Source organism: Amblyraja radiata, chromosome 2 (assembly GCF_010909765.2).
Source record: "Amblyraja radiata isolate CabotCenter1 chromosome 2, sAmbRad1.1.pri, whole genome shotgun sequence".
Classification (NCBI taxonomy): Eukaryota; Metazoa; Chordata; class Chondrichthyes; order Rajiformes; family Rajidae; genus Amblyraja; species Amblyraja radiata.
In genome coordinates, this window is record NC_045957.1 from 45,319,541 (window position 1) to 45,345,877 (window position 26,337).

A 26,337-nucleotide genomic window follows, 5' to 3' on the forward strand; every position below is an offset into this window, starting at 1 on the left:
CACATGATGGTGGGCACACCTGCAGGTGCCTCTGAGCTGGGATGTCGTACACGAACAAGCACACACACACATGTGGACAGGCATAGGAGCCCTTGCTCTCTGCTCATTTGTAAATCAGTCACCAGCTCCCAAACCCAGTCACATCTCATGTCCTGTTTCCAGGCCTCTGCTCCAGCCACAAACATCCTTGTATTCCTAAACATAGGAAAACATAGGCTCCAACCATACGATTATCCCACTTCACAGGGGCCTGGCTCAACTGCACCCCAGGCCAGTTTCCTGACCCAGTCCAACGTTACCAATTCCCATCTCGGGCAATTGATGTTGTTGGGTCGTTGAAGCATTTCCTGCACTGAGTCCTGAGGTGAGGCTGCATTATCCTGACTGTACTAGTCTGAATGGGAACGTTCCCTCAGGTTCCCCAAAATTGTAATGAGTTGCTTGCAGATATCCACCTCCCCACCACCAGCAACCTACCATGTGCCAGTCAGAGACTGACTATTGTTCAGGCTATCAGAAACAATGGGTTGCATGATCTCTGGCTGCTGTCCTGTCCATTTACTGGATTTTTCTCGATGAGGGGGTGACGTCTATCTCCACACGTGTGTCTGACCACTCATGTGGTCTGATTACCATTCTTCACGATGCCCTTGATGCAAATACCCACCTTGCTCTTTAACAGGGAGCTCTGTGACACGAGACCGCAATCCCAGTCTACTCCCATCCACTCTCGATTTCCAACTTTTAATGCCACACTTGGCTTCTCAAGTGAATTAAATTCCCTCATTATTTGATATGGCCCAGCCGGGGTAGCTATCTTATGAGTGAAGCAGTCATCACTTACTTATGCCGGGAAATCTTCAAAATAAATTGTATTCCTTGCCATCCTTTAATTACAAGATATAAATCTTTCAGGACACTATCTCTAGTCTGGCACCCCAGCTGAATGAGAAAGCAGATTCTGGAAATGAAAATATCTGATAAAACATGAATAATGGTAAGTCTGGGTCACATAAAATTTAGAAGCATTTTTATTCTCTCCCACAAGTGGAGACATCTTCCCAGTGTTTACCATGCCGGGGTGCCAAGAATATTATATGTTTAAATTAAATCGGCTCTCATTCTTTTGAATTCAATGATGCTCAACCTGTTTAATCTTTCTTCAGTCTGAGGAAGGGTCCGTATCCAAAATGTTATCGTCAATTTTCTTCTACAGAAACTCCCTGACCTGCTGAGTTCTTCCAGCATTTGTTTTTTTGCCTGAAATCCTGCTTTGTTTATTCCTGCTGGTAACAGTTAGAGAGGAAAAATGAAGGGTGGTGGTGAGATTGCTCATTAAAATGGGTGCAAATTGTGATTTTAAAAATATTTTGGAGTGTTATATCTTGTGCCACAAATAAGGCTGATCTATGCCCGCAATATTTTGCCTTGGTTAATATTGAACGCTAACTTAATTGAGTGTCAGTCCCCCTGGGTGACTTAGTATCTGTCGATACATTGCAGAAAGATGCCTCCAACGATTGTACATGTATCAAACAAGCCTAGTCCAACTGAATTGTGGAGTGTTTCAGTCTACCTAGTAGTCATTAAAGGTATAAAAGTAAAAAGAACTGCATAAACGACAAATTTGAATTAAAAAAAATAATATGTTCGAACCTAACAGTAAGCAGGTGAGCATTCACATTGTAACTTGTCTCGATGTGGTGTGAAGAGAAGCAGGAGTGCATCTCAATGATCACATTGGTTCTGGTTCATACATCATGTAATGGACCCAGCCTAGAGATTGCTGAACACCTAGATGCCACCATCCATCCGCAGACATAAACTGAGTATTTGGTACTTGCCTTGCAAGTTCTTTGGGCAACATAATATGCCTGTACTTGTACTGGTCGTCGTAATAGTTGTCGGAGTAATAGATCTGTTTGCTGGACATGTTTGAACTGTGTGATATAAGTTTAGATACATCGGTTTTTTGAACCGCATCTTTAAACATAAAAGACCCAGGTTTGTATTGCCATTATTTGGTTTAGTTTGGGAACATTTGCAGATATTATAGCATAGGAAATAATGTGCATATGATTTACCATATTCATTCTCATCTCTAGTTCAATTATATTTTTGTGCGAAATATCAAATTTGTTTTCTATGGTGTATTGTGAAGTCCTTTATTGATATTATGGGGTAAAATATTCACTTGTTAAACCTAGTTTATATGATGTTTGAGAAGATTACAAAAAGTGACCTATGTATAACTAAACTGTTAGTTGTTGACTGTACAAATACCTTAATATAAATCTTATATAGTGTGCAATTACTTGATTGGTAATTCAATACTTGGACAGTTCTGTCCTCATGAGTTTGTGACTTTTGCAGTCGTGCAGTGTATATTGTTTGTGTGTGTGTGCGCATGCAGTATGACTTTGGGTGCCTTTTTATCAAAAGATCATAAGGTCATAAATGCTCGGAGCAGAATCAGGCCATTCGGCCCATCAAATCTACTCTGCCATTCAATCATGGCTGATCTACCTCCTAACCCCATTCTCCTGCCTTCTCCCCATACCCTTGACAAGCATACTAATCAAGAACTAATTAAGAATAGTAGTTAAAACACTACTATTACTGGGAATGTTTTACCATCAGCAAAGTATGCTTGGCTAGAAGCTATATCCTATTTATATGTCTCATTAATGGTAGATCTAATAGGACTTGATGTTTCAATTCCTGTAATAAGTCGGCACTCTTGCTATTTGCAGTGGGATTGGAGTGGTGAAAGGTAGGGTAGGTACGTCATCGGGGCCATCAGGTGGGCACCCTCCTTCTTTGACGTTTCATTGATGAGCCCACAACATCTCCAGAGGGATCAACGGTGATACCTGGCGTCCCAGTTACACCCCCCTCAATTCCATACCCTCCTGTATTCATCTTGCAGCCCAAATGTTGTCTCTCCTTTTGATCCAAATCCAATTGCTGCTTTTTTCTGCAGAATTTGACAATGATTTGATTGCTTGTTGGAGGGAGCGACCCCTCACCCCCATTTTCCTTAATAGCCTGGTCATAGATGTAGCACCAAATCCCCTGCATCCCACTTTGACCGGGAAAATCTTGGTCTTCCAGCCATTCTGGATGGCTTCAGTTGCCAGATCAGAGTACTTGGTCTTTTTCCTCTCATAAGCTTCTTCAACACCATCTTCCCATGGAACTGTCAATTCCACAACGTATGACAACTTGGCTGTTGTGAACCATAGGACCATGTCTGGCTGGAGTGTTGTAACCACAATGCCTGGGGGAAACACAAGCTTTTTTGTCCACTTCCATTTTCCAATCCCGAGCAGGCTGTAGAATGCTTGCATCCATTGATGTTATCTGGTGCTCTGGAGGTTGGCCTGCTGGTACAAATGTTGTGAAGTGGACATTTCCTGCCGATGTTTGTGGGGAAGCATTTGTGATCTTACGCCTCTGTTCCAGGATTAATGCCAGCTTTCTGAGAACTTGGTTATGCTGCCAAGTGTAACGCCCTTGGCCGAGGCTCATAGTGCATCCTGTTAAAATGAACCTTAGTGATGCAGGTGCTTGGCAAAGGGAGCAGGGGAGTCTTCTCCGAACCACTGCTTCAAGTGATGGTAGAACATCATAAGTGGCTCTGATGACAAAACTTAGCTGAGATCCTTCCATTTGCCAGATGTCACGCCAGCTGAGTTTCCTCTTTTCCAGGCTCTCCCAGTTAGTCCATTGGCCCTGCTTGGCCGTTGAGACGGCCTTGGCGTGTCGCTCTGCCTCCTCCCGTCTTCTCACCTCCTCCACCACGAGCCGTCTCTTCTGCACTGATGTTGCCTTGTGCCATTGAGGAGTTTTGTTGGACTTGTTGTTGGACTTGGCCAACCACACTCCGGAAATGAAGAGCAGACTTAGCACTCTGAACGGCTTCAGATGGGGTTCTCTTTCTCCCCGTTGCTGATGTTCGAATAACAGTATCTTCAGATTCAGTGAGGGTCATGACCAACCTTGCTTTAGTGCATTTGAACTCATGGAAGGTCCTGCAATGGGTAATTCCAATTTGCCACTCCCATACAGTCCGACCGCACTTAAGCATCGTGGAAGTCCAAGCCACTGTTTCACATGTGTGCTGATCATTCTTTCCAGCTTTTCCACTTTGTTGATGGGGATTTCATACATAGTTAAAGGCCGCATGATTCATAGTATGCCAAATTGGAAGCACCGCAGCTTGAGTTTTCCTGGTAGCAAGGTCTTGTTGATGCAAGCTATGTGCGTGATGGTATCCTTTTTGATTTGTTCAAATTGCTTGGTGTCCTTGAGCATTGCATCATACCATCGGCCCAAACACTTCACTGGCATTTCTGAAACAGTTGGAACAGGTATTCCGTTAATATGAAAATCTTTGATCCTTGACTTGACCTTTGACAATGGAGATGCTTCTGCACTTGCTGGGTTTAATCTTCATCCTTGCCCATGTTATGTTTTGATGACGTTTTCCCAGAAGTCTCAGTGCAGGGGATAGTTGTTGTTATATCGTCCATATAGGCTTGTATAGGTGGCAATCGCTGACCACACTGTAGCCGTTTTCCTCCCACAACCCATTTTGTTGCTCTGATAATGAGCTCCATTGCCATAGTGAAGGTGAATGGGGAGATGGTGCACCCCGCCATGATGCCTATTTCCAGTGGTTGCCACGCTGTGGTCAAGTCTGATGTTGTGAGACAAAATTGCAGATCCTGGAAGTAGTTTTTTACCAGATGTGTTATTATTGCAGGCACCTGAATGAATTCAAAAGCAGTCCACAGTAGCGAATGAGGAACAGGTTGGCTAGGTCGAGGAACAAGACATGCAGATTATTATTTATTTTTTTTAGAAGTCTGGATTTGATGCCATATGATGCTGGTATGTTCAAGACTGTTCTTGCCTTCATCACTACTTCTTTTACCTCACTCAGCTTGGGAGGGCTGATGTCAAATTGATGTTGTGGGGGTGAGATTGGTGGGATGTCAGCGAGGACAAAAATCGGTTCATCTTTTAACTTATCAGTGTGGATGGTTCTGATGTGTCCTTCAACCTTTTTTGATGCTTTCAGGGATTCACTTTAATCTTTTGTGAAAATGCCTTTCACAAACTTAAAGGTATCTTTGTAGAAGTCTTTTCTTGCTTTTTTCTTTTTGCATCATTTCCTTAAATTCTCCGCTCTGCGCAACTTCGAGAGCCTCTGTTTTAGATCCTCTTGAAGGAGATTGATGCCCTCCCTTTCTTCTGCTGTTGCTTTTTTCCACATCTTCCTCAGGCCTCTTCTTTCTTTAATAAGTCGTTGGATTTCCTGGAGACGATGGGACTTGGGGGGAGGAGGCCTGTCTTTTCTGCTGATTTGTTCCTTCTCACCAAATCTCTCCTTTCCATAGCTGTAGACTAGATGACCCATCTTCTCCAACTTCTTTTCTGCTGATCCCTTGATTCCACTTAAGATTAAGCTCACATCTGCATTGATGATTTCCCACTCCTTGCTGTTAGACTTTGGCCATTTCACCAACGGCTTACGTCATTGCATGTTCTCCACTTTACGATGTGCCTGGTTGCGGCTTGGACTGTTGCCTGAAACTTCTGCCACATCCCGTAGGGTGCTGATGCTCTGCGGACTGTGGATTTATTCCTGCCGCTGAGTTTCATCTGACTGATTTGACCTTCCTCTTGACAGAATCTGGTCAATATAGAGGAAAACCAGTTCAGAAGTTTTGGGCACTACCTATGGCTGATCCATTTTCACCTGATACACACCAGTCTTCCTTTCCCCAAGGGCTCATGAAGCTCCTATTCAGTATCTTGTAACAAGTTCTTTATTTAACAATGCCATGGCCAACAACCTAGAAGCTGTGTCAAATTAACCAATGCAAGAAAACCAGGCTCCCCTAGAACATTAATCTCTTTAAATAATGCTATCTGCTGCTAGATTTCTCCCTACTTTTTGAGTTTGAAGATAAAGTAGCATCCTGCAGAGATATTTCTGCCATTCTAGTTTATTATTTTTATCACCACATTAGGTTTCTGCACTGTGTTTTGTTCTGCATTTATCAGCGTTTACAACAATTTTGAAATTATATATATGTCAATAATTAATTTTGCAGCATCTTTCGGATTGTCGATTCTTAATCTTCTCTAACAATACATTGAACTTTTATGTTTTAATTGAAAAACATGCCATAAACAATATGAGTTAAACTCTCATTTGTACTTACATTATTTCTTGCTGTCTTGCCTTTGACTTAAAGTTTGAATAATTATGGTCTCCAGCCAAGACTTCAATAGGGCAGGCACATCATTGTAGTGCTAAGAAAATGTTCCCTGGTTAGAGGTGACGTTTCTTGTGAGAAAATGACATTCAATCCCCGAATTATTCAAATAAACTTTATCATCACCATGGGATTACTCAAAAACAAAGGTAAAGTTCTGTTACATTTTTCATTGCCACATCAGTACTGGCACATACAGTCTGACCAGTTATTCATCTTGTCGACCAGGCATTGTGTACGTGAAGATTGGCTACAGGTTTCACCTACATCATCTTATACAGTGATTTTCTTGAAAGTGTACACCACCAGACCAAGGACCTGCTTTTTCCCCTCTGTAGTCAGGCTTCTGAATGATCTTTCCATAAGCCAGGGTCGTGTCTGATTAACCTCTACACCATTGCAGACATTGGACTTCATCTAGAGAACTGTTGCTCTACTATACTGAGAACTATATTCTACACTCTGTATCTTCCCTTTTGCTATTGTATTTGAGTTTGACTTGATTGTATTTATGCGTGGTCTGATCTATTTGGTGCGCATGCAAATAAAGCATTTCACTGCACCTTGGCACACGTGACAATAATAAATCTAAATCTAAACCTAATTATATCCCTGAGGATTGAGGTTGACTTGCCTTCACATCAGCTTGTGAGGTGAATGATGATACCAAGTGGGAGCAGCAGACTCTTCCATGGATGGGAGAGGTGATGCCTGGAGGGGATGGGTGGATGCACCCTCTGCCCCTTACACAGGGCTCACATCTCCCTAATCCCAAAGTTCCAAGAAAGGGTTCCTGATACATGGAACCCTTTCTTGGAACATGTTAACTCTCTCAACTTGTCCCCAGACTCGGAAGAGGACTGAGTGCTCTCCACCATTGTTCTGCTCTCCTGCAGCTGCTCTCCCCTTAACCCCCCACACTTATTTATTTAATTACTTACTTATTTACTGTTATTAGTGACCCCTTTTTTATTTTATTTTATTTTTATTTTTTTTTAGTACTTTTTGTTTCGTTTATCTTACCATATTTGTGTGGATGTGTATGTATGTGAGTGTTGTTTGTCCCCGTTTGGTTCCGACCTGATTCAGGTGGGTTGAAGGTGGGTAAGGGTAAGGGCTTTGAGGGTCGCTTACATACTGTTGCACAATTATGCCTTGACTGTCACTGTCTGTTATCATTGTATGTATGCAAATTGCTGTGAAATTCAAATAAAAAGATTTAAATCAAATCTCCCTAATCCCTAATGCTCCTCCTCCACTGAAGAGATCATAATCCAGGGACGAAAGAAGGGTCCCGACCCAAAATGTCACCCATCAGATGCAGCCTGACCCGCTGAGTTACTTCAGCACTTTGTGCCTTTTTTTGTATACCAGCATCTGCAGGTCCTTGTGGTTTCTACATAAGCCAGGGATTTCTAGATATCAATGAAGAAGGTGCAATTTTGCAAGGGTGCTTTGAACAAATCCTTGAATCTTTTCTTCTCTCCACCTGATGATCTTTTTCCATAACAGGGAGTATTTTTTGAACTTTTTCTTTTTTTCCCGTTATGTACAATGTTTACATATTCATATATTCTGTTGTGCTGCAGCAAGTAAGAATTTCATTGTCCCGTCCGGGACATATGACAATAAAACACTCTTGACTCTTGAGAGTATCTGTTTTAAGAGTTTTGTGTCGGATTTGCAAAACAATATGCCTTGCCCAATGTAGTCAACTAAGTTTAAACAGAGCTTCCCATCTAGGGATGTTGGTTCAGGCGAAGACACTAATTATTTTAGTTTAGTTTACTTTAGTTTGGAGCTACATTGCGGAAACAGGCCCTTCGGCTTACCGTGTCCATGCCGACCAGCGATCCCTGCACACTAACACAATCCTACACACTGTAGGGACAATTTACAATTTTCCCAAGGCAATTAGCCTACAAACCAGTCTTTAGAGTGTGAAAGGAAAGTGGAGCACTCAGAAAAAATCCAGAGAGATCACAGGAAAAACATACAAACTCCATACATACAGCACCTGTAGTCAGGATCGAACCTGGGCCAAGAACTCTACCACTGCACCACTGGTATTGGCTTTCTTTTCCTTCAGTGAACTTGGAGACATTTGTGGAGACTTCCTTGGTGGTATATAGATGGATAGAGATCATTACTGCCCAATAGACCAAAAAATTGATGCCAGGTCTCAAATCTTGATTTCTTTGCATCTTTTTATTCAATTGACCAAAGCTTGTGCTGACTCATTGAAGACGATGATCATTTTTAACATTGATAACAAGGCAGTGATACCATTCATTGAACTTAAAAAAAAAACACTTTGGTGAAAACTTTTATAATGTAGGCTGATAAACAACGAAAACAACATCTGATATTGTGTAAACTTTTGTTATTCTTCATTTCCTTCCCTTCCCCTTCTCTTTCCACATCACAAGCACATTTTTAAAAAGCGCAGCAAACTGTTTTGTGGCAGCTTCCCAACAGGCATGTTGGATTAAAATCACCCCCAAGACTTTCTGCTTCAGATGATGGATAGGTTTCTGCTGCAAACAGTAGATAGACTTAAAATTCAGATTCCATTACTTAGCATCCTGGCACAGTTCAATCAGCATGTTTAACTGATGGAGTGTGAGTTCCAGTTTTGTGAAATCAATCTCAGTATTAATCTTGATGATGCACTAGAAGTGAAAATACCGGTCTATATGTTACTTGCAGAAAGCTATTATTCACCATACAATTTAATGTCTCGGCTGGAGAGTCACTGGGTTCAATTAATAATGTAGGATCGGTAAAACTGACCGCTCTATCTCACTGAATGACAAACCTGCTTTGAGTAACCAGTACTGACTGGTTTACTTTATTCCAACAACTTTATTCCCACTGAAGACTAGGGCTTCTGGGTTAAATACTCCACGGATTGCTTCAGTCAGTAACGTTCTGTACCAAGCAATTTGCAATCCTTATTTTGAATGTGTTGACTGCTTTCTTGTAATTATAACCACCATCTGATTAGTTTGCAGCAGCGGTCTCATGTGAAGGAAGAAATTTAATTGTGTAATTCTCAGATGATTTTGCAGTGAAACTATAGATTGATTGAAAGGTGCAGGATACATTGACAAATAATAGCGTGTCAAGTGTATTTTACAATTCAAGCTGCTAGAGTTAGTTCATTTCAATTTTTTCCAGCCCAGTGCATGATCAAACAAGTCTTTGCAAAAGATAGGTAAAGTTCCCTTACCTATTAGGAAAGCTGTGTTTTTGATGGTGCCAAATACTTCCCAAATGAAACCATTGAAATAGTTTATGGAATAAGAGGTATTTCAGGGCTTTGAAAAGAGTAGCATGTCATTAATTGCAGGAGCCAAATCTGTTGAAATCGATCTTCCCCATTTTCTTTGTTCCTTCTGCATTGGTCAGTTTAAACTTATGAGCAATGCTAACATTTATGGATTCTCCCTGCCGACCGTGTATCTTCCCCGGACAACCCCTTCTGGCTCTTTACCCTCTGTACATTCTTATTCACAACTGCCTGCACGGTAATCAACAACCTTGACTTCTCCAGTCCTCTTTCCCACTTCAATCTCACCCCCACTGAATGCATAGTCCACTATTCACTCAGCAATAATCCCAACATTGTTATTAAATCTGCCGACAAGGGAGGTCATAAGGTTACAAGGTCTTAAGTGTGTAGGTTACTGATAGAATCTGGGAGGTGGTGATGAGAATGTGGGGGAGTATATAAAATGCGGTTAATAGTGAAAGGCCTGAATAGAGTGGATGTGGAGACGATGTTTCCACTAGTGGGAGAATCTAGGGCCGAAGGGAATAGCCTCAGAATAAAATGACGTACCTTTAGAAAAGAGATGAGGAGGAATTTCTTCAGACAGAGGGTGGTGAATCTGTGGAATTCATTTGTTTAAGGTGGAGATTGACAGATTCTTGATTAGTACGGGTATCAGGGATTATGGGGAGAAGGCAGGAGAATGGGGTTGAGAGGGAAAGATAGATCAGCCATGATTGATTGAGTGGCAGAGAAGACTTGATGGGCCGAATGGCCTAATTCTGCTCCTAGAACTTATGAACATGATTATTGTAGGGTGAGTGGAAATTGATGGCTGAGTGGCCTCATTGAGTCAAGGGTTTGTTTCCTTGCTGCATGAGTCTATGACACTGTCTGACAGATGGATAAGTTTAAGACTCTGCACAAATAAAGTGAAAGAGGTAAATCTTGCAACCACTCCTCATTGTTGTTGATGGGATAATGTTTAACGATGGTGGAAGTTTTTGAATGCCACTGATATTGAGTGTGATTTCAGTTGCAAAGTGATTGAGTCATAATTATCAGGGCAGGTAATATAGTCTTCTACTGGTAGGCAGGTGCTCCAGTGCAGCAACACGTATCCACTCTACAGACCTGTCGCTTTAATTTGCAGCTTAACATGCAGTCACACTACTGCCTGCCATTGACTATTTCCATCAAGTCGATGTCTTACTGTCTCACCATTTTCCTTTGACTCTTAATTGCTTTGCCATTCCCCAATCTAAGAATCGGCATTGTTCAGAAAATAACTCGAACTGAGACACTTAATTACTATCGCTGCAATAACATATTGAAAGGATGTGAATGGTGTCGTGGGGGACACATTTGCAAAGGTGGCACTGAGGCGCGGGGGGAGTTTTCTGAAGCACCAGCAAGCCAGCTCTCTCCTCTCTTTAAATGCTCCCAAAAAACCCAAAGGATGCCACCTACTTCCCAGTGCAGTCCTGAAACCATTGAAGAATGTCAAGAGTGTTTTATTGTCTTATGCCCCAGATAGAACAATGAAATTCTTACCTGCTGTAGCACAACAGAATATGTAAACATAGTACACTGTAAACAATATGATAAACGAGAGAAAAAAAATAAAATAAAAAGATCAGTGTTTATATATACACATACTCACTACACACACACATATATATATACATATACATTATATATACATATATATACATATACGTATATATATATATGTATATATACACACACACACACATATATATATATACACAAACACATATATATACACATATATATACTATACTAAGTGGGACCCGTTGGGTCACAGGTTCACACGGGAGGGCTGGACCCCAACGCAATATTCCACCTCACCACCAATTCCACTGTTGGTGGCCACCCGGGGGGGGGGGGGGGGGGGGGGGGGGGGGAGGCTTTCTGGAGCGCTAGCATGGGTGTGGTGGGTCAAGTCAAGCACAGTGAGGGCAGGGCAAACAATCCATTTCAAGTCAAGTCAATCCATTTCAAGTCAATTCAAGTCAGGGTAAGTCACGTCAATCCATTTCAAGTAAATCAATCCATTTCAAGTCAAGTCATGTCAAGTCAGGTCAAGTCAATCCATTTCAAGTCAAGTCAATCCACACACCCTCCACCTCACATACTCACACACACACCCTCCACTTCTCACAAACCCTCCACCCCACACACAGACTCACTCTCACTCTCACTCTCACTGTCACACACACACACACACACACACACACACACACACACACACACACACACACAGACACACACACACAGACTCACACACACACACACACACACACACACACACAGACACACACACACACACACACTCACACACACCACACACACACACACACACACACACAGCCACACACACACCGACCCACAGCACCACACAGAAGCACACACACACACACACACACACACACACACACACACACACACACACACCAACACACACACAGACACACACACACTCACACACACACACAGACACACACACTCACACACACAGACACACACACTCACACTCTCCACCTCACACACACATGCACACACACAGTCACACAGACTCACACACCTTATATATGACAGTGAAACTTTCTTGAATCTACTCACATGGCTGAACACGGCCTCTCCACTGCGGAAGTGCCACTGGGGCTTCCGCAGTCAGTGACACTTCCACAATCAGCATGACCTCTGCGCTTAGCGGAAGTTACGCAATCATCGTGACCTCTGCACTTAGCGGAACTTATGTAATCAGCACGACCTGTCCACTCAGCATAAGTTATGGAATGAGCGGGACCTTTGGATTAAACACAGTGGGGGCTGAGAAACCATTTATTCCTTGCTAACACAGTGGGGGCTGAGAAAGCATTTGTTGCAAGGAGATTAAGGCCTAACCAATCATCATTCATTGCAGCCTCATTGCGGGGTAACAAAGCATTTATTGCAAGCACATAAAGGGTTAACCAATCATCATTTATTGCAACCACATTGGGGGGTAACAAAGCATTTATTGCAAGCACATAGTAGACTCACAGTTCAGTAGACTCACAGCAGAATCACAGTTGTGGCCTCTCCCTCGCAATCTTCCAGAGTGACTGACACGTCCAGGCATCCATGGTTTTATAGTCCTACCACCCGGAAGGGGCATTAACTTCATCATGGTGATTGACAGGCGAGAAGACCAATCATCTGAACTCAAGACTTTTTAACATCTATAATTATTTTAATTTTTCAGCGATCAGAAAAATCCTTGGGGCTGCTGCAGTGGAGGAGGACTGTGAGTAAGAAGGCCAAAAATCATAGCGATATAGTCTAGCAATTTTTCTAAAATCAATTAACAGCGTACACAGGAAGTGGTCAAGATGAGACTTTAAGTTATATAGATGTATATATGTATACATCTATATATGTGTACGTCATTACATCTGTACCTGAAAGTCTGAAGAATACTCTATCTCACTCGAAAGAAAGCAGCCTGCTGCAATGCCTAACTTTTAATCAATCAGATCTTTCACTGCAGACCAATGTTAATGTGTGCAGCGTGTGCAGTTTTCCAGCTGGTGTGTTGCATCTCATGAAGCTTCTTTCCTGGATGTAGGAGAATCTCTCACCTTACAAAGAATAAAAGGCTAGACAAAGTCTTCACAAAAACAAAGTCCATTCTTCACCTGTAAATATATCTTCCCTTTCCTTTGTGCTCATTCACATGCAATGATGTCCGTGTAATGACAATGTTAATCTTCTCATGGTGCCTCATGATGGCTGTTCCTCACAGCTCTCAATGACACCTCAGCTGAGCAACACATACTGATACTACCTATTATTGGAAATGCTAGTGAATAAATAGTAATTCAAATCCCCAGTAGCTTGATCTTGTATTGCCCTCTCCCTCGCTCTCTCTACCCCCACACCGCCCCCTCTCCCCTCACCACTCTTCATCTCTCCCCCTTTCCCCTCATCCATCCTACCCTACCCCTACCTCACTCCCTTTCCCTCCATCTCTGCCTCTCTCCCTCTCCCTCTCTCCCCCCCTGTTCCCCTGCACTCCACTACCTCTCCCTCTCCCTCATGCCCCCCACTCTCACTCCATCGTCCTCTCCCTCTCCCTCCTTCACTCCCTCCCTCCCTCTCCCTTTCCCTCCCCCTGTCCCTCTCCACCCCACTTCCTCTACCTCCCTCTCCCTCTCCCTTTCTCCCCCACTCCATCTCCATCTCACTCTCGTAAGGCTATTATGGAAAGCCTTTCAAACAAACCACAAAAACCAGAACCAAGCAGGTCATATGATAAGCATCTACACACCTCCAATAAATTGCAAACATAGAGTGATTAATGAATCACCAATGTGACAGTAAATGTCTTCCCTCGTCCTCTCCTTGAGAACCACTTCTCCCATTGTCTCAGCCAAGCTGGTGATCGGAGGGGTTGTCAGATGGTATATCCAGAACTCAAGAGTCTGGTTTTGACGTCAATGCCCACTGAGATGTGTCCTGAGGCTTGGCCAGGTGCTGTGGAGAAAATCACATGGGTCTGGTCATGCTAAGGGGAGGGGCAGTCAAGACGGCAACACCTGCATCATTCAGAGGTTATAGGGTGGAAGAGACTGTGCGATGAAGCAAGGTGGAAGCTGAGAAATGTGGTTGGATCTGAGTGCAGCACTCTCATGTGTATTTACTGGTCCAGTGATGGTTACTATCTCTGGCAGCTGAGATCTTAGGAGCATCATCTCTCCCACAGCTAGATTAAAAAGCTGGGAAGTGTAAAATCCTGCCTTAATTGCCATGATGTTACAAACTGGAGAGGAACTTACCGTGATTCATACACAATTGTGATCAAAAATTCCTATTAAGCAGCAAAGCAAACCTTGAGAAGAATGCCATAAAAATAGAATCCAACTCAGCTTCAGTTTCACACTCTGTTTGGTCTTGGGAATTGAAGAGGAAAGATTAATGAGCCAGATCACAGCCTGTCCAGTCTAGCCAGGCAAATGTATAATTCGTCTTGATTGTGTTATTGCTTTGGCAACTGCATTGTAATTGGTTGTTAAATAAAGTTGTTTTCTGGTCAGCAATTTCTTCTCAGATGCAGTCCGCTGTTGAATCTTTGGAAACTCCCAGTAAACAAGATAGAATTCAATTTTTTAATCTAAAGCTGTCCAAAAGACACTGTGCTACCCTAACTTTGTTTCCAGCATATCCCACACTTAAATTTAACCTATTAGTTCATTGAGTAATCTAAGCACATAGGGATAAACACAAAATGCTGAAATAACTCAGTGGGACAGGCAGCATCGCTGGAGAGAAGGAATGGGTGACGTTTTGGGTCGAGACCCTTCTTCAGACCCAAGATGTCACCTATTCCTTCTCTCTAGATGCTGCCTGTCCTGCTGAGTAACTCCATCACTTTGTGTTTATCTTTGGTTTAAACTAGAATCTGCAGTTCCTTCATACACATAGGGATAAAAACAGATATACCCAATATTTAAAGTAGTGACTTTCAATCACATTGTTTTATTTGATTGATGATTGATTGATTGATATAGCATGGAAACAGGCCTTTCAGCCCACTGAGTCCATGCTGAGTAGCACCTCATATTTCGCTAGGGCAGCTTATATCCCAGCGGTATGAATATTCACATCTCTAACTTCAACTAACAATTGCTTTCCCTCTCTCTCCATCCCTTCTTCTTCCCAGTTCTCCGACCAGTCTTAGTGTTCCTTTGATTACATTGTATCTTAGTTTGCTTTCTGGTCACTTTCTCCTAGCTAACAATGGTCTATTCTACAATTTCCTTGATTTTCATCTCTTTTGAAGTCTTACTCTTCCTTAATTCGGTAAATCCCTCTACCCTGCCATTCAGTCCGTTGAAGGATATTGACTCGAAATGTCACCTATTCCTTCAATCCAGAGATGCTGCCTGGCCCACTGAGTTACTCCAGCATTTTGTGACTATCCATTCACAATAGTTCTATGTTATCCTACTATTGCATTCACCCACACACTAGGAGCAATTTACAGAGGCGTGAAAGGCCTGTTTCCATACCACCAGGGGCGCCGCACGATTGGCAGACGCGCCAACAGTCTGTCTATTTTTTCTTCATTTAAAAATGTTTTAGTGTGTGTTAAAAGTTTGTGTAAATGTTCTCCGGTTTGTTTTATGTGGGGGAGAGGGAGGGGATCTTGGCATTTTTTTTTCTCCAGTTTCTTACCTAGCCGGAGATGCGATTATTTTCTGGATCACATCTCCGGTCGCTCTGTAGCCTACCATCGATGGAGCTGGAGGCCTCCTCAGACTGACTTTGAGCCCCACCGTGGGGCGTGGACTTAACATCAGAGTCGATCCCTTACCTGGGATCGCTCCAACCACGGCCTGCGGACTTTACCATCAAGAGTTTGCAGCCTTGGGAGAGGCCATAGATGTCGGGAAGCGCCAACAATGCAGAGGCTTGACCAGCCCCAACCCGGGGTCCGATTGCCAGCGCGAGGGAGCTGACATCCCCCCGATGCGGGAGCTGATCGTCCCGATGCGGAGGGCCCAATCGTCTATGGCTAAGGGAGTCAAAAGCGTCCCGTCAACGGAGGGCTCGAGGCCCCCGACCGCGGGAGAGCAAAGAAGGAAAGAGATTTGAACTTTTTTTCGCCTTTCATCACAGTGAGGAATGTGGAGGAATCACTGTGGTGGATGTTTATGTTAAAATGTATTTTGTGTATTCTGTTGCTTTTTATTTGTATGGCTGACTTGGCAAATTAAATTCCTCCTATGTTGCAAAATATACTTGGCTAATAAAATATAATTGTGTTTGTGATGTGGGAGAAAACTGGAGCACTTGGAGAAAACCCTCACAGTCACAGGGAGAACTCCACACCAACAGCACTCGAGGTCAGGATCGAACCTGGGTCTCTGGTGCTGTGAGGCAGCAGCTCTACTGTCTGTGCCACTGTGCTGTTGGTCTGACAACAGTCATGTTGAAGGTGACAAAAGTATTGCAAGTAAAATGTCTAACACTCAGTTCTTTCATCTGAATACCTTAATTATTGGATATCTTTAGGAAATCTCTTTTCCACATTCCAAGAATATAAAACTACCTTTTTGCAATCATCTAGTTCTGTTCAATGGCCAATCCATTAAATTGAAAAATAGAAACTGACGGTGAAAAACCTCTTTGGTCTTGGAAGAGCATGTTTAGTGTATTCTGATGGAAAATCAATAGTTCCTTAATAGATTGTGCGAGATAGAAAATTACGGAGGATAAGGTCAAGAAAGGATAGACTGTGGAAACTTCCTATGTTTGTTAATGCCTAGAATCAGTTTGTTTGGAGCCTGAAATGGTGATTAATTATATTATTAAAACAACATTTAGGTACCAACAGTATTTTTTTTATCCATCCTTAATAGAGTTTAATTCGGTAAGCAAAATAAATGAAAGATACAATGGGAAAGGTTATCAATCAGTCTGATCTTGCACTATTGTGAGGAATGTAATCTGCTTGAGAAAATCTAAGATAGGCACAAAAAGCTGGAGTAACTCAGCAGGTCAGACAGCATATCTGGAGAAAAGGAATAGGTTACGTTTCGGGTCAAGGCCCTTCTTCAGTCATGAAAATCTAAGTTTGGTTGTGCAGTGAAGTTCATTAACACTCAAAAAGATGAAATCACCATGCCAATCTTTTTCATCCAATTGTCAATCTTCATTTTTGAATGAATGTAATTTATCTTTAATCAAATATGTGGCAAATTGTTAGAACTGTGAAGAAACAAAAAATCACGTACAGCTGAATTGTACAGTGGTAATGAGGGTGAAACTCTTTGTGTTTGATGTCATTAGATTGTTAAAATGATAATGAGTTGTTTATTCCTCCACATTACATCAATTAAAACAGAATGCCAGAATGTCAGTAAATTCTCACTTTGTCAGGTGCCTAATTTTAGACCTTAAAGGAAATCTGTTGAATTAATGAGAAAAGTATTTGAGGAATAGTTTAATGATAATATATGATTTTTTCCCCACAAACTCAGTATGTCGTTACAAACTCTCAATGTCATAATTACCGGTTAGCAAACTCTCTGGCCAATCTCTAATGTAGTGTAAGTACTTCGTGGTTCAGTAAAGATTTAAAAATCTAATTATTTCTTATAAAGCTCATTTGTTAAAATGTTTCTGTTTTTACTCTAGTTCTTTGTGCTTGTTTTGATAGGACCATGTACAGTGGAGAAACAGACCCTTCGGCCCAACATGCTCCATCTACGCCAGAACCACTTGCCTGTGTTTAGCCCATATATTTCTAAATCTAACCTATTCAGGTACATGTCCAAATGTTTTTTTATACATTGTTATAATACTTGCCTCAACTACCTCCTCGAGCAGCTCATTCCATATACCAACCACCCTTTGTGCAGAAAATGTTGCCCCTTAGGTTCCAATTAAATCTCCCCCCCCTACTCATCTTAAACCCATGTCCTCTGGTTCTTGGTTCCCTTACTCTGGGTAAAAGACTGTGCATTGACCTTATCTATTCCTCTCATGATCTTGTACAGCTCTATAAGATCACCCCTCATCCACCTGCTCTCCAACAAATAGAGTCCCAGCCTGCTTAACCACTCCCGATAGTTCACGCTCGTGTGTCCTGACAACTTCCTTGCAAATCTTCTCTGCACCCTTTGTAGCATAACAACATCTTTCCTATAACAGGGTGACTAAAACTAAACACAATATCTAAATGTGGCCCAACCAATGTCTTGTACAATCTACCAAAATCTTGTACACAACTCTTTCCAAAAACTTTCCAAAAGACTTTCCAGAAAATCTTTCCAAAAGACTCTCTAAAAGCATTTCTAAAAGCCGTTAAGATATTAATTAAAATGTTCATATTTTTTCCTCCTGGTTTGCTGTGATTACTTTATGAAACGTGCCTCTAATATATCCAAGTGTGTGGAAATATGTTGTGGAAGGTAAGCTATCATCCAATATTTGCAGATCACTAAACTCTACCAGAGGAGTTGTATGTTGTTACATGCAGACATCTCAGTAGAATGGGTGGGGCAGTTGAGGTGAATTGCACAGTGGTTGAGAGGATAACATATATTTTGTGATTATTGTCCCTTGAAATCTGGAGCCATTTTACTAACTTGAAATAAGTACTTGATGATCCAGACGGGCGAGGAAATTAAGTTCCTCTCTGGGTGATGCCATTTGACCATGTTTGTGGTGTGCTTTGTAATACGCTGGACCTGGCCTATTACAAACCAGGTTGTAATAATCCAAACAGGAAATCCTATTTGGTTAATTTATTAAAAAAACATTAATTTATCATTTACCTTTTACGGTGTACTGTATGTTATGCATTACGTAGTTGGAAGCAACGATCATTTTGGCTATTGATTGCACTGTCTATTCAAAGGCACAGAGATTTGTGTCAGGCTATTGATATGAGGAACATCTTCAGTGTAGCATAAATACTGTGTGACATTGTTTGAGGGACAATCTTTAACTGGTTTATTAAATCACATCCAAATCCACATCCAAATTGATCTTAAGTATTGATTAAGTTCAGGCTCCCAAGATGTTTTTTAAAGAAGAGCAGCAAGCAGCGTGTTCGCTCCTTGAGCAGCTATTGTTCTCCTTCCAATCGACATATCTGCAACCTTTAACATCTTAGTTAACTTATGGGATCATATTGTGACTGATTTAGCTATTTGCACCACAAGTATAATATTGAAACACTTCATCATCCATCCTCTGGATATAAATAGTTTGAAATACCTTGAGGGTGCGAAACAAACAATGCTTGAAGAAAATGAATATATTCTAGCAATTAATAATCTATAACCTGAGCACAATGTTCTGTCATATCATGCCCGACAAAGTTTAATGTATGTCCACGATCATTTTGGCCTTTTATCACGCTTTCACTGGAGTTCTCATTGACTTTTGTTTCAAACCGATTTTTACCATTTACTCTGTAATAGTAAACTGTTGCACAAAAGACTAGATCAGCAATAAATGATTGAAGTCCTACTGATAATACAGTTGTCGTTCTTCAAGGATTCACATTGCGGTAATGGGCAAAATGCCTCAACCTATTGAGATTCCAAGAGAATGACTTTCACTTGCAGATTCCTCAAGTAGAAACAATCACCTTCTGTGTGATCCTACTAGCAGTCATCTTCAGTTAATTTCCCAAGGGAAGATATTTTGCATAGCGTTCTTGTAACATTATTCATGTATTATTTCTTCTTGAGCAGAATACTCTGAAAATGAAATATTTCAAATCACAAAATTTGAATTAAGCTAGCAGCAAGAATCAAAAAGAAATCTTTTCGAAAGATACATGGCAAAGGACTTTAAAAAAGCTGACTCCGCAACAAGTATTATTTTAGATACTACTGAGGATGTTTAGCAGTATTTAAATCATCAGATCCCACAAACATGTGAAAACCAACACCTAATGCTATATACAACCAGATATATAAAAGTAGACTTGTGTAGCGGGACGCGAAACGGTCTGGCGAAGAATGAGGCGAGACACAGAGCTTATCCAAATTCTTTAATACTATCCAATTATTCTTTAATACTATCCTAACGACTCCCTATTAACCACCACGGTGCGCGTGCGCGATCCCCACCTTAAATACTCCCATGGCAGCCTGTGACCACCACCTCCCGTCACCAAGTCACGTGACCCGCCTCAGAGCCGAAGGTTCGCACTGTGCATGGCTCACCACCAGGGGCTGCCGGGTGACTTCCCCCAGAACCAGAGGCACCAAAACGGACGGGCAGCCGAACGAGGCAGCCGGACCTCGTACGTACGTTCCCATGGTAAGAACGAATTTGGGGGAACCTGAGACGGTGAACGCTCCCGACGGCGAGGCTGGGCCACCTGGACTGGCTCGCTAAGGTCCTAATGGGCTGGCTTTAAGTGAGCCACAGACACAGTTCATGCCGGCCCCCCCATGTCCAACACAAAGGCCGTGGCCCATGCCGCTACACCCGAAAAGGACCCTCATATGGGCACTGCAAGGGCGACCTGTGGGCATCGCGGCAAAGGAAGATATACGGACTGTCTGCTAGAGCCGGCGGCACATGCAGCAGAGCCACACCGTGCAGAGACCGTAAGAATCTTCGACCTAAGCACCGGTCCCAGGCCTACAGGCGGTAAATCTTGCTGCGCGCCGCGGTGATTCCCGGAAACAAACAAGGCGGGCGGCATTGGCGGGCTGCCGAACCCCGGCACTGATAGTAGAAGCACCAAGCAAGTTGCAATAAAGAAATGCCAAATACGCCTGACTTGCATGGAACTGGTTGTCCAAGCTCACAAGGATGTTGCAGAGTTTATCCAGGATCTGAGGCACTTGGTCTTTAGGTTCCTAATGTCAGAAATTTCTGCCAAAAAATCTCAATGGTCTGAAGAAGGTTCTTAATCTGAAACATCACCTATTCCTTCTCTCCAGAGATGCTGCCTGACTCATTGAGTTACTCCAACTTTTGTGTCTATCTTCAATACATCAACTAACTTTTCCATGAATTTGCCGTCAAATACAACAATAATAAAATAATGAAAATGTTATAATTTGGATTAAAATTGTACATTTGCATTAGGTTTTGCAGCAACTTTATTCTTTGATATAATTATATTTGATAACACTCTAATTAGAATCAATTCCATTATATTATAGAGAACCTAGCTCAGTCATGCAGGAGATGCTTAGTGTTTTTACTCCCCTTGAGCAGCCTCTCATTTTAACCACACTATCAACTTATATATCAACTAATACATTGTGGTTACAAGATTCATATTCTCTCCAATCTTTGAATGGAAAAATATTCCAAACTCCTTGTTGGATTTATTAGCAACAATGGACTTGACCCATTGCTAAATTGTCTGTCTCCCTTGTAATGTCTATCGGGTCATCTCTTTTGTTTTCTCAATCCTTCCTGAAGGTAGACACAAACTGCTTGAGTAACTCAACAGGACAGGCAGCATCTCTGGAGAGAAGGAATGGGTGATGTTTCGGGTCGAGACCCTTCCTGAGATTTGTATCTACCCAATCTAGTATCATCTTTGTAAAACTTTGTTCTGTTAGCAATTTGGACTCACTTTTATTGATTGGAGACCAGGAATGCATACAAAAAATGAATTAGGATTTGTTTGGTTGCTTAGCCCCTCAGCCTCTCACTCTACTTCACTGCCTTAAGGCAACCCTCTCTCAAGGAAGGGCTACATTCCCAGAAAACCATCTGCATCATGACTTTCCGTAACATGGAACTCTGCTTCCAATAGGATGCCATGTTGTAATTGGACATGTGTTCTTCATGACAGGGGTCATTTAAAAGGTTTGCTTTGGTAACTGAGGGGGCAATTTCTTAAGCAGCCAGCAGCTGTGTTTGGAGACACAAGTGACTGCAGATTCTTATCACCTTCTAGCCTTCCATTTGTACACCTATCGAATATATGTAAGGTAGTTTAATCACGTAACTGACAACAAATAACAGTGGTCGTTGAGATTTACAACTTGCTGGCTCTGTTTCAGACATCTTCAGGGTAAATAATATTGAAAATTCTTGGGGGGGATAAAGGACTGTAGGACAGCTTAATAAACCTGCCAAGCTAAAGCCAACCTGTCACATTGTGAGTGCACTTGTGAAAAAATGGCATGTAACAAAGCATTAAAAACAAATCTTGTTTCTTTTGCATTTTGTGTTTATTTAAATTTTCCCTGCATTATTTCAGTTAGAGCAAATTCTATTCCATATCTTAGGTTCTTGGGTTGTGATTTCTGATTTCTGTAAGGGTGGATTTTCGTAACCTGGACAGTTGTAATGCGGGGATTGCCTGTAATAGTATCAAGGCTGTCGTAATCGCGAGCACAGGGATACACAGAGAACGGAAGGATATGGATCATTGTGCAGGCAGAAAAGATGAGTCTAACTTGGCATTACGTTCGGCATGGCCATTGGGGCCAGTTCCTGTGGTGCACTGTTCCATGTTCTAAACTATGCATTCTCATTCAACCTGGTAACCCTTAGCCCATTCCTTTATTTATCAAGAATAAATCTTCACATTTGCCTTACATTTTTCAAAGATTCTGCTTCCATTGTCCTTTGTGAAATAACCCCCCCCCTTCTGAGGGGGAATAATAAGATTCCACTATTTAGTTTTAAATGGGTGACCCTTTATTGTTAAAAAGTAATCTTTCACTCCAGATTCTTAGTAAGTGAATGCATCCTTTCTGTATCAACCCATCAAGATCCCACAGTATTTTGCATTTATATATTGCCTTTTATATCTTGGCAGTACTTTTCAGTTAAGTATTTATAAATGATTGTCAGTGATTCACAGTGGGTAAATATAAATGTTGACTGCATGTTAAACTGGTTTATAGGGCAGGGTGACATGGTAGGTTTGCTGCCCTACAGTGCCAAAGACCCAGGTTCAATCCTGACTACATGTACTGTCTGTCTGGAGTTTGTACGCTCTCCACATGACTTGAGTGGGTTTTCTCCGGGAGCTCGGGTTTCTTCCCAACTCAAAAGACAAGTTTGTATGTTAATTGGCTTGGCAAAATTATAAATTGTCCCTAGTCTGTGTACGATACTGTTAGTGTGCAGGGATGGCTGGTTAGAGTAGCCTCGATAGGCCAAAGTGTCTATTTCCGCACTGTTTCTCTAAACAAAACTAAACTACACTACCTGCTTAACAATCTGCTTCTGGAAAGAGTCAAAGGAAACATAAAATTAGTTGGATACTATTAATATATAAATACCGAAGCTATTACTGGAATGAGCAAAAATAATTTTGTGGTTACATAAAGGAATTTATGTGGATGTTTTTAATGGCAGATCATGCATGGAATTGAACGAGAGTTCTGATTCTCAAATCATCTTCATGAATTTCAATGCTATTGCATGATTTCCCACAGCCATTTACTCCATGGAGAATTTGATGAAATGCTTGGAGTATTTACTTAATATAGATTGTTGTTAGATCAATGTGATTAGGAGATTTGATAGCTTTTTGAACTAAAGTGATTATTATACCAGAAAGTACAGTACATGTCTGCTACATAACTCAATTACAAGGTAGTTGCATGGTTCCTCAAAAATCTACAATGAGCAATGCTCCTTACACGACACTGCATCATACCGTCCTTAAGCTGAATAATAGACTTAAATATTGATGTATTTTTAAAAGATGAAAGAAAATGGTATTTTACAATTACCGTATAGGGTAGGTCTTCATGCTCACATATTCCTTTGTTGTCATTGAGTGAAGATCTGCCCTCATGGTGTTAAACTTGGCTAAAACTGAGCAGCCATGGTACCAAAATTTAGTAAGGAGTCATTTATTGCTAGGCCATTTTGGTCAAGTCTGGTGTGCTCTGCAGAAATAAGACAAGCTTCTGAATGGTGCCAGTAAGTCTAGTGTTGCATATTCAATTGACAGATGGATGTGATTTCTGCAGAGGACATCCAAGGAAATTTAAAATGCCTGAAGTTAATTGGATAAATGCAAACTAAGTGTACATGTTGTTATTGATGTTTCGAGACAGTTACTCTGTTAATTGTTGATTGGTTGAAATGTTAAGCCCTGTCTGGTTTGGTTGAATCCCAGGGTAAATGTTGCGTTATTCAAGTTTTGTTAGTTTCTTCTGGAATCTTCTCCTGCAACAATGTAAGGGAAATTCTGTTATTGGTCTGTGTAACTGTCAATAATGTATTGTTGTAATTTGTTATGTTCGATTGGATTGTAAACAGACCACCCTTCTGTGGTAAGGCCTCTCAAAGTTAGGGGACCTGTAAAATGCTGCCCCCACGAGGTCCTTTGTCGATCTCCTGGAAGAGCGCTTGGGACTGCGTGACCTTTTGGAGTGTTTCTGCTTGCATGAGGCTGAAGGGCTTGGCCAGGCAGATACAAGAATCAAACCCACATAAGGTCCCACATAGGAGATTAGTGGGCAAAATTAGGGCACATGGTATTGGGGGTAGAGTGCTGACATGGATAGAGAAGTGGTTGGCAGACAGGAAACAAAGAGTAGGGATTAACGGGTCCCTTTCAGAATGGCAGGAAGTGACTAGTGGGGTACCGCAAGGCTCGGTGCTGGGACCGCAGCTATTTACAATATACATCAATGATTTGGATGAAGGGATTCAAAGTAACATTAGCAAATTTGCAGATGACACAAAGCTGGGTGGCAGTGTGAACTGTGAGGAGGATGCTATGAGAATGCAGGGTGACTTGGACAGGTTGGGGGAGTGGGCAGATGCATGGCAGATGAAGTTTAATGCGGATAAATGTGATGTTATCCACTTTGGTAGCAAAAACAGGAAGGCAGATTGCTATCTAAATGGCATCAAGTTGGGAAAATGGTAAGTACAACAGGATATGGGGGTCCTTGTCCTTGGTCTATGAAAGTAAGCATGCAGGTACAGCAGGTAGTGAAGAAAGCGAATGGCATGTGGGCCTTCATAACAAGAGAAATCGAATATAGGAGAAAGAGGTCCTTCTGCAGTTGTACAGAGCCCTAGTGAGACCACACCTGGAGTATTGTGTGCAGTTTTGGTCCCCTAATTTGAGGAAGGACATTCTTGCTATTGAGGGAGTGCAGCGTAGGTTTACAAGGTTAATTCCCGGGATGGCGGGACTGTCATATGCTGAGAGAATGGAGCAGCTGGACTTGTACACTCTGGAGTTTAGAAGGATGAGAGGGTATCTCATTGAAACATATAAGATTGTTAAGTGCTTGGACATGCTAGAGGCAGGAAACATGCTCCCGATGTTGGGGGAGTCCAGAACCAGGGGCCACAGTTTAAGAATAAGGGGTAGGCCATTTAGAATGGAGACGAGGAAACACTTTTTCTCACATAGAGTGGTGAGTGTGTGGTATTCACTGCCTCAGAGGGTGGTGGAAGCAGGTTCTCTGGATGCTTTCAAGAGAGAGCTAGATAGGGCTCTTAAAAATAGCAGAGTCAGGGGATATGGGGAGAAGGCAGGAACGGGGTATTGATTGGGGATGATCAGCCATGATCACATTGAATGGCGGTGTTGGCTCAAAGGGCCGAAAGGCCTACTCTTGCACCTGTTGTCTATTGTCTATTGTCTAAACCCACGGTTGTTTAGGTATCATATAGGGAAATTTGTTGTTCTATCCAAAAATAAAGATAAGTTGTTCCAGTGCTTGAATCAGTGTTTTCTTGACTGAACTAAAGTGTTGAGCTGTTCCCGATCGCGAGTGCAGAAATCGGCACTACAGTGCAGTTTTCGCATCGATTTTCATCACTTCGCTAGTCGGAGTAGACCGATCATTCGCGGGGTTGGGAAAGGGTCCCAACGAGATCATAGAACAGACTTTAGCAAGCACTGAGGGCATTAGTGCCTTTGGGGTTAGAGGCCCTACTAAAACTGGGTTAAAGGCCCATAACATAATAGCAGGGTTGTGTTAAGGGACCTCTCCTCTGGGTTTAAAGCCCGTAAAACTTGGTCATAGTTGGTAGCTGCAGCTGCTGGCGAAAACCAAAAAACTATTCCAATAAAAAAAACTTTGGGTTCGAGGCCCTATCCAGACCGGGTATCCAATTGAACGGGTAGTTCAAGACGGTTTGGGTGTAACAGTGCTAAGCAGCTAAGTACTGCGTTGTTGCTGGGGGTACAGATTGGAAGTGTGCTCCAAAAATCGGCATCGACTGCCAGCGTGAAGAGACTACGCGCTGACACCCGGTGCCAAGCAGGTGGAAAGAAGCCTT

General features: G+C 42.1%; 1 long non-coding RNA gene across 1 annotated transcript; it reads left to right on the forward strand.

Moving 5' to 3' along the window:
* Nucleotides 1-10,717: 10,717 nt before the first annotated feature.
* On the forward strand, nucleotides 10,718-26,035 carry LOC116984185. The gene is made up of 3 exons (XR_004414907.1): nucleotides 10,718-10,728; nucleotides 14,054-14,057; nucleotides 25,804-26,035. It is a non-coding gene; the product is annotated as an uncharacterized LOC116984185 (long non-coding RNA).
* The last annotated feature ends 302 nt before the right edge of the window (nucleotides 26,036-26,337 follow it).